The sequence below is a fragment of the Salvelinus alpinus genome, chromosome 8 (genome assembly GCF_045679555.1).
Source record: "Salvelinus alpinus chromosome 8, SLU_Salpinus.1, whole genome shotgun sequence".
Classification (NCBI taxonomy): domain Eukaryota; kingdom Metazoa; phylum Chordata; class Actinopteri; order Salmoniformes; family Salmonidae; genus Salvelinus; species Salvelinus alpinus.
The window spans coordinates 68,579,154-68,589,255 of NC_092093.1; the positions used below are offsets into that span (position 1 = coordinate 68,579,154).

The 10,102-nt window shown below is 40.7% G+C and overlaps 1 protein-coding gene across 3 annotated transcripts in view; it reads right to left on the reverse strand.

Annotated features, from left to right (window-relative positions):
• Positions 1 to 7,949, reverse strand: part of zfhx4 (zinc finger homeobox 4) — a 114,472-nt gene extending 106,523 nt beyond the window's left edge. For 2 of the 3 annotated variants that reach the window (XM_071414829.1, XM_071414827.1), the window contains exon 1: positions 3,970 to 4,500. The gene's annotated coding sequence lies outside the window, so the exon portion shown is untranslated. Of the gene's footprint in view, positions 1 to 3,969; positions 4,501 to 7,818 lie in introns of those variants that run through there. The other variant, XM_071414828.1, reaches the window with a different exon arrangement.
• Between the last annotated feature and the right edge of the window lie 2,153 nt (positions 7,950 to 10,102).

Here is a 10,102-nt window from a genome sequence, read left to right on the forward strand (position 1 = left end):
CCTCTCTCTCTCTCTACCTCTCTCTCTCTCTATCTATCCCTCTCTCGATCTAGGCTGGTCTTACATGAACAACATTTAGAAAAATATCCCTAGCACGTATGAAAATCACACAGCTGTGTGACACAAACACACCAGATGGTAGGGGAAGGAAGATTAAATAAGTGCACACACACACACACACACACACACACACACACACACACACACACACACACACACACACACACACACACACACACACACACACACACACACACACACACACATACACACACACATACACACACACACACACACACACACACTATTGTCAGACAGAGAGAGAAACAGCAAGACAGACAGTCCTGGGTGTACTGTCTCTTAATGAAGGTCTGCAGGGGCAGAGGAGTCACAGTCCATTCTGTTGACGTGAAATGAGATGCGTATGACTATGGTAATGAATCTCTGCCTGTATAATTATACAGGCTACTGCTGCTAGCCCATTTAATGTACCTCTATTCATCACACACACCATATATCAAACAACACATTTACAATTACTCTCAGATACATTCAATTCCTTCCGTGAATTTTTATATTTGCAAAAGGACAGAAAATGAATAAAAGAGAATCCTATTCTGCTGTCTGGTGTGTACAAAGATATTCTGTTCACCCAACCGTGGCATTCAGTAATGGGGATTTGGAAATAACCTAAGTGTGTGTGTGTGTGTGTGTGTGTGTGTGTGTGTGTGTGTGTGTGTGTGTGTGTGTGTGTGTGTGTGTGTGTGTGTGTGTGTGTGTGTGAAGGAGTTTCTCTTTAGTGATACCTACTACTCCGATTACCAGCCAGCCTTAAGTGTTCAACTGGACTCATATTTATTCCCTTTCTACCTTTAGTCTTGTTGGTGGTCTTTAAGCAGCGATACTGTCCTCCCTACTACGGCCTATAGGGATCTACAGAAGAGCACATTAAAATGCAGGAAGATAGGCTTGTTGCAAGGCTCTCTCCCTCTTCCTCTCTCTCTCTGCAGCATAGGATTTTAAATCATCCGATCTCCCTCTATTAGAAGAGAGACTTATTGAGGTAGAAACCATAAAAAATGAAGGAGGGAAATTTAATCCCTGAAATATTGATTTGCACATTAATATCAGATAGACAGAGGGCGATGAGGCTGGGTGGAAATGACACATTGTCGACCCCTAAGAGAGGCTGGAGCCAATCTTCCTGCTGGATATGTCTGCACGGGAGAGTTATAGGAGGGTTTCACCTCTCTTTCTCTCTCTCTCCCTGCCCCTCTCCTCTCTTATCCCGTCTTCCTCCCTCTGTTCCCTTTCTCTCTGGTAGCAGCTCGGTCACGGCTGTAATGGTGAAATGTGTGTTTTACTGAGAAATATGATGTATCATAAACTGAAGAATAAAAAGCTATGTTGTGTGTGTTGACTACAGTGAAACTTTAAGCCACGAGCAGAACAACCAGGAAGGTATCTTGTCTTGTATCCCTGCCTGCTGTTTTATACACACTGATAAACATGTTATTATACAGTACTAATAACCTTAATGTGCTGTTATAACCTGCCTCTGCCTTTACCTTTTCCTACTGTAAGCATCTCGAGGAAGTCGGATGTACAGGTTTTTAATAATGAACAAGATGTTTCTCTTTCTCTTCCATTGTCCTCCCAACCTGGCAGTATAGCACCAACACATCCTGAATCTCCTATTAATGCATGCTTTATACCCAGGCTAATGTGCTTCACACACACACACAAACACACACACACACACTTATACTGTTAATATAATAATAATAACCATCTTTATAATCTTTATAATCACAGAAAAATAATAAAAAAACGCCCAGTCCCCAAACAAACTGAACATCTACTTCATTGCCTTAAGAACGGGACTGAGAGAGATGAAGGAAGGATGTAGCCAATGTTCTGTGAGACAATTACATCATTAATAGTGATGAAACTGCAATTATATTTGTCTATCTTTTTCCATAATGTGGGGTTTTTAACAGATGAAATGGAGTGTTACCATAGTTGATCAGAAATACAACATTAGTAGCAGACATGAAATTAACTACACTACACTGCCCTCGTCGTTATATAGCTTAGCATTGAACCCATTGCTCCCAAATCACCAGTATTCAGACGAATGTTTAAAGGTATCAAATATATCAAGTTTAATTCTCAGAATCTTTGAGGCAATATTTATTTTTAAATGCCATTCGTTGGAAATATCCCTAGAATATGTCAATCATAGTCCCAATCCACTGTAGCAGTCTAATATTAATAATATTTATTATTATTATAATTTCATATAATACTTTATCCAAATAATTATATTCTAAATTGTACAATGGTAAAAATAATTTATGCAGTCCTCATTGTTGCTTTAGCCCAACAATCCATGGAAAATCTCGTATTTCCATAAAATAGAACAATTGTATGGATTTATTTCCAAAGTTATCTAAAGAACTATAAATATCAGAAAATAGCTCATATGATTTTTCCCTAAATCAAAGCAAAAACAAAGAAATTTAAAAATCGTCCTAATATGCCGAAGAAGAAAAAGCCGTAGTTTAAATCCAGTAGAATATCATACTGCTGATGTGCGGTGAAAGGGCAAGCAGAGAACGCAAACATACACACTCATACACAGTGTAGCATAGCCTACCGGAGTTTGAGACTGCCTCTCGTGTCACCGTGTTTTTTCTGCTCTCTCAGTGCAAGCGATCGATGTCCCTATCATTGTCGTGTCCCAATCCCAGCCAAGATTCTACCTCAAACCAGCCACCATGCAAAAAACACCACAGCCCCTCTCCTCGACTCTCCTCTCTTCCCCAAGTTACACTAAACAATCACCATGCATCGACAACTCACCACCGAAGCCTGGGGTAAAACCTCATCACTGGCAATGGAAGGACAATTCATTATGTGGAGAAAAAATATGACCCCACCAAAGCGAATGGAGAGAAAATGGATCTTACGTTTCGGCAAGAGGACAGGAGTAAAGCAAAAACAGAACCTATATTCAAGAGTTTGGGCCTCTTATGCTCTTTTTCCCAGTGCCTGTTTTAATATTTTGTCAAAGAGAAATAAGAACCGTGAGTTTTTGGCTCCAGGGGACCTGCGTGCTATCAGTAGCCAAACGACTGGTCTCCTCTCTCGGCGACACAGCCACCCACGCCTCCGTGCTTGTCTACTCCTTTAGACGCAGCAGGTAACAACGAATTTATAGGACCGTTATACATTGATATGCATATTATCGTCTAAAAATACATTAATGCATGTTTCTAAACAAGAAACAATATATAGGCTAAACGTGGAAATCGTGTTGCTCTTCGTGTCACTTAAGAATGCACCGTGGGTGTTACATGTAACAATAACGTGAGGAAGAGCTCGACATTGTCAGAAAATATATGAATGGATACAATGTAGCCTAACTGCCGAACCGTCAGTTCCAGCTTTTACAAGTGGTCCAGCACTGGAACCAAACAGAACACTTTCACGGAAAACAGGGAGAAAAAAGTAAAGTAGCCTAGCCTAGAAGACCACGAGAGATCGGACCTCGCGACGTTTAGTCTAGCGCCGTAATTAACCATGCCACACCGGGGAAATACGTGGTGTCGTGTAACGATTTGTTTTACGGTGTATTGGACAGACTGTATGGCATACGATCAAAATCAGACAAACCCTAGTAAACTTTGAGCGCAGATTTGGCGGAGGTAGCACTGATACTCACGTAAAGGCGTTCGTCTGCCCCCTGACAGTTCTTTGCTAGTAAAACCAAAGCAGGACTTCCACAAACACCTCGATAGGCGATGTTTTCCAAGGCAAAGCCACTCACAAAAACATACCGCATGAAAACAGCTGTTATGCGCGGAGTGCTATTCTGCGGGATCCACTAAGAAAGATAATCGATACTTGACCTAAATTTAACACCAACTAGCCTACTCAATAAAAGTTATAGAGAAAAAAACTTACTTTCTTCGCCCCGCAGTTCGCTCCCCTACGTCTCTTGCTTTTGGTTTGAAAACAGTCACATCCAATGGTTGCGAAATATGATAACACAAAAATTGAAAAACGGGAAAAATTGATAATCCTCCCAACTTTATTGGAAAAAAAATACAAATGACAGGCGGTGTGAAAGCTATCCTTTGGGTCCGATCGGTGAAAGATGTGTCGACTGCAGCCTCGCAATTTCGGTTGTGGAGGGGTAGAGAAACGGCGGAAGGGAAATGAAAATCCGATATGTCTTTATTCTGCTAATTATTATCGTTTTAGCCCTGTTTAAAAAAATGGCTGATTAAGTTGAGTGCGCATGTCTTTGTGTGTCTATTCCCGATATGCACTCTGGGAATGGAAGAGAGAGGGCGAATGAGAGAGGGAGGGAGGGAAAGAGAGAAAGAGAGAGAGGGAGAGAGGTGTAATTAGCGACCTGATCAACAGTCTCCACATTGCAAATGACGGGCTGAGCCCCTGTCTTAAGCAAAGCCCGTAGGACGGAACGCGTCAGATAGACCAAAGTGATCTTAACAGGGGGAAATCTTTACGTTTTACCGCCCGGTCCAACGACATGCAGAACAATAAAGAGCCATTTCCTCTTAACCAAATAGGGTAGAATTAATAAAGGTCCGAAGATGAAGAATAATAGCCTGCTGTATTCCACCCTACACATTGCAAGGTTCATATAGAATATGACATTATGTTAAAGCTTTCAGAATGTCAGTGTATATTCCAAATATAGGGATGTGTTTGCTTATTTTGGTGTCCTGATTTGAATGAAAATAGGATCATATTTGATCTAGTGGATTAAATAACCTACATTTAATCTTGAGCGATGCACAAATTGAAGGGCATCAGTAGACGCTTGTTACAGATAGATAATCATTTAGTGTGTTTAACTGTGTTGTACATGTTTAAACTGATGGAGCACCATATGTAAACAAGGGTATGTTGTCAATATATTGAAAACAACATCGACATGTTTATTACATAGATGTAAAACTATGACAAAACAATAAAGGATACGTCTGGCTATGAAAAGCAAAAGACAGCATGCTTTAGGCCTATATACAATATACAGAGGAGGAACACACCGGCCTTAACCGAAAGTGTGATATTTATTTTAATATCAATTAGATCCCAACCTCATAATTTGATGCAAAATCAATGAATTAAGATTATACGTAAAACTAAATGACGTTATTCCATCAGTGTTTCTAAAGATGATGTAAAAGGTTGAATACTGTAGCATGTATTTGACTTATTATAGAGGCCGAAGAAGAACACAGATACGCGTCAATGGATGTCACGAACACATATATATATATATCAGTATTTATGTTAAATAGTAGACTAATGCATGCGCCTACATTACAAACAAAGAACCAGCCTTCAGAAGATATGGGTTGAAAATGTGTATAATGTGTTTGTGATGATGGCAAAACATATCTCTCGTGATGAGTGGAGATCATAGCCTATACATGCATCACCTATAGAAAATAAAAACTGCAAATAGCCTACATGTGCATCAAAGTCATCAACATCTTACAAACTCCAAGTCCACATAAGATGACAATGGGCCTAGCAGAACCAAGCGGAGCTCTTCAGATAATGTTAGAACCATTAAATCAAACAAACCATTCAAATAAATACATGTATGTATTCATAAGTTGCGTACGCCCGTAGTAGGCCCATTGCTCTATTCCCATCCACCCGAACTCTTTTTATTTAACCTTTTCTGTCTCTTAATAGTCGCTGTCGAGAGAGACCTTACACGGTGTTAATCGTGAAAGGAATCAGGAGATCGGTTCTCCTTCATGAAAAAAATCGAAGGGGGTGAATTGACTGAGCCGGGGCTTGGGATCGTACGATAAGGCTGTTGGCAGTCAGCTACTTCCTACTGTAGTAGCCTACAACTGAATAGGACCCACCCGGACCCAGCCCGAACCAAGCCCGACCCAGGGCTGTTGGAACCCGGACTACTGGGGTCTGTGACCCGGGTTAAAGGTGTTCAACCGAGGCGTCGCTTTTTTACGCTGATCCGAGGCTGTGGCTCTGGCGTCCTCCAGGGATTCCAAGCTCTTCTCCCTTGAGAGGCGACTCACTCAGCGGTAGGAGAAGCCAGACAAGCCGCTGCCTGGTTGGACAAACAGCATGGAGCAAGAAGCAACGGACGGAGCATTTCTGTTCTCAGAGAATCTTTAGGCTATAGTAGCCTAAATTGCAAAACCTGGTGCAATGGACTAAAGGTTGTTTTGAATCTTTACCGTTGACGGTTTTATTTCGCATGGATGGAGGACTTTGTAACTATTGATTGATTTTGTTTTTCAAGTGGTCGCTTTTTTGGGGGGATATAGAGTAGACGCTGGCTGGAGGCCAGACTGGACTATTACACTTTTAGCAGCCATAGCTCTTAGGCGACTGCGAGGGACTTGTCCATATTGCATACTTTCGCTTGTCTTTTCATTTATTTTCACGGGGGAAATGAGAAAGTAAGACGGATTTAAGGGACTGATACTGCTTATCTTAGCCTCATGCATTTTTAAATCCCGGGTCGCCTCCCTCCCACTCTCCCCGCATACGATGCTCTTTCTCCGGGGGCTGCTTGACAAAACACTGCCTTAACTAATATTTCGCCCCATTGCCATATCGCTGCATCCCCAATTAATAATAGATTGTTATCTGTAAAGTCAGTGTGTATGTGTGTGTGTCCTCAGGTTAAATGATAAAAGGACCTTATACCAATTGAGCTTTTATCAGAATGACCATTTGCATGTGTTTAATTTTCAAACGAAGAAGAAGAAAAATATAAATCTACTTCTGCATTGCTTTTTGTGAGTGGTTATTACAACAATATACCAATTATTTTGCAGTTTTATATGATCAAATTCCTGAATCTTTCTCTCTGGGTCGTTGTGTTCCACTGCTTTGAGACATGTTTATTCTCCGGTAGCGGTACCGGGACTGTCCTGCCATAAGGGACTAGGAGGCAGGTTGGTTGGGGGTTCTCCCTGGTCTCAAATCAGATGGTTTCAGTCCAAAGCGCCGGCGCCCTCTGGGGTCCGTTTGACCCTCTCCTCAAAACACACAGACCCACTGGAAAACCCTCTACCCAACACAATGGCTCATCTCCCTACACACAGACCCAGAACAATCTACATTCACAGCAAAGTGCCAAACACATCTCACAACAGTCAGAGACGCAACAGTACACATGCATCTTCTGTAAGCAACGGAAACAAGAGGGTGATATTTATTACAAATAAAGTTTTATTTTATCAAAATCCATAACTATCAATAGAAAAATATCGCCAAAAAATAATGGCATTTATGGTAAAATCATGTGCATCAAAATTGTCAGAAATTAATTACACAGGCCTATCAGAAATCACGTAGTAAATTTCATATTTGAATATTGCGTGGCACAGTGAATTTGAATAAAACAAAGGCTTACGATGCAAATTAATTAATTCAAAATGGAAATAATATGCAACTTCTTTCATATGGTTTCACTTGCAAAACACGTTTGCCGAGAGAAACAAATAATATTCCCATAATTTACAATACACATTATGCACATACATAACTCCACAGAGAAATCTCAAATGTTGTCTCCTTCCATTCAAACACAGAAAAATGTAGAAAATCCGCTACAAATGAACTTTTCCCCCACAGAAACCCAACCTAAACCTTCTCGACGTTTTAATGGCATAGACCCTAAACCAGACAACTCGCATCCATAAAAACACAATATGTTTCAAACTTCCTTTAAATTCCCAAAAGCACAAACTCACGCAGCAGCAGAAGATAAATAAAAAGTACATGTACCTTTGGTAAAATAGCATTCCGCTTTTCTTCTTTCTCTTACTCTCTTACGCTCAGTAGCGATCCGCTTATAGCATATGGATTCTGTTTCGAAAATGCCTAGATTTGGCACATTGTCATTGAAAAGAGGGGAGCGAAGTGATGCCACTACAGAATAGAGGAAATGAGTTGCGCATTGGACGCAGCCTCCCCTCCACGCGGATTTATCCAACTTTAATTTAATATTCCGCAATCACACAGTGATGGCATATAATTCAAGGAGAATTTCAGAGGAAGGAACTGCTTTGTATTTTTCCACTAGTATTTCATCTGCAGGAGAGGTGGACAATGCTTTTGTACCTATTATCTGTCCTATTTCTCTTATTTTATTTGTCCCCTTCTGTTTTGATATTTCACAGCAAAACAACATATGTTTATTTGTTTGTATTTAGATCACCTGTGAAGAACTTCCGGCTTATCTGTGGCTCGTGTCACGCTGGAATCATTCCCAACATAAAATCGAGACCCATAAACGCTTGTTTGTAAAACACTGAGCCCAGAATCAATGTATTGGGACATTTCGATCGATTATATAAACGAAAATCCATACGCAACATGAGGCCGATATCAGCCCACTCTTCCGCTCTCTTTAAAGTAGAGGAAAAAATAGATGGGAAAGAGAAAAGACAAAAAGAGAGCTATAGGGATTAAAAACAAAGTTTATATCAATGTTGTGGCTACTCAGAGTAGCCTAATTCAAGATGGGAAATTATAGTACAAACCCTGATGACAACAATTAGACTAGTGCGCAATCAAAGCGACAACACGTATTACGGATACATTTAAAGGGTCAACTAGCAATTCCAGCCAATATCACATGTCAGCGTCACATCACAATAATCAGCCGGTTCTAGACGGCCTTTCATCAGGCATTAATCAAAAATGCTAAATCAAATTAGGGGCTATGTATACACTGCATAGCTGGGTGGCATCGTTACCAGCTGAGACGAAAACAACCCAACACGCTCGTTTATTGCATAAACTGTCGATTAATAATATGCGATATGATTTTAGGGAGAGAAGAGAGGGGAGTTAGAATCACGAGATGTCAATCATGTTAAATTTACATGGAATCACAGCTGCTTGCTTCTCCGGACTTGGGGAGGGGTGCGCGAGAGGGGTTAAGGAGGTGTATGGAGGGGGTGGCCACGCACGCGGTGCCATTCTCTTTATTTGATAAGAGGAAATCAATGGAAGAGATTGTAAAGTCTTTAATGGGGCCAGACGCGCGAGCAACGTGCACGGTGTTCCCGGGTTTAAAAGGGGTGCTTGGTGAAAAGTGACTTGCAGAACAGCGACGCGCGAACGGGTCGATCTGGTGAGGAAATCTACACTAAACTGTACACTCATACACCCGGTCACCTCGCCTCCACCACACACACACACACACACACACACACACCCTCCATCCCTACTTCCATTCAATCTCCCTCGCCCTTGTGCCCCCTCCCACTTGGCCCGTGGTCCTCGCCATGCGCGAGCTATTCATTGTTGTTTAATAGACACGCGCGCAGGAGTGTCCTTCTCCTATAAATCTATCTATGGACTCAAAAAGGGCCTCTCCCATATACCTCCACATACCAGACACAAACCTTATCAAAACCACTTATAACCTATAGCACAATAATTCACAAGTCCCGTGTATTTTACAGAAATATGAAGGTGATAATAAGAAAAAAAATTCATCTGGTAGACGCACCTGCACTCTTTGTCCCTGTCTTCTGACATATACACACCCACAGAGAGAGAGAAAGCGCGCGCGCGAGAGAGACACACAGAGAGAGAGAGAGAGAGAGAGAGAGAGAGAGAGAGAGGGAGAGAGAGAGAGAGAGAGGCTACTGGCTATTGTGAAGGAGAACAATAGAGGTTGTATCTTCTCCACCGATACACATCTGATACGGAATTCACTAGGATTATTTAGAAGTGACATGCTGTCTCTGAAATGTGATCACTCGTCCAGAGTGAATCAAATTAGAATAATTATATCTGCATTTTGGAAATGAACTTGAATATTTAACGAATTCATTATGTAAATAATTAATATTAACAATAAAATAAGAAATACAAATAAAACTAAATAATGATTATGATAATATCGTAATAATAATAATAAATTAAACAAATCATTAATGTATTCACTTAAATCACACAAACAACAACACCTGAGATTCAGACTATTCATTAAATAATTTAAAAAAAAACTAATTCAATTCTGCAAATGCTTTTATGAATTAAAAAAGCCAGGCAT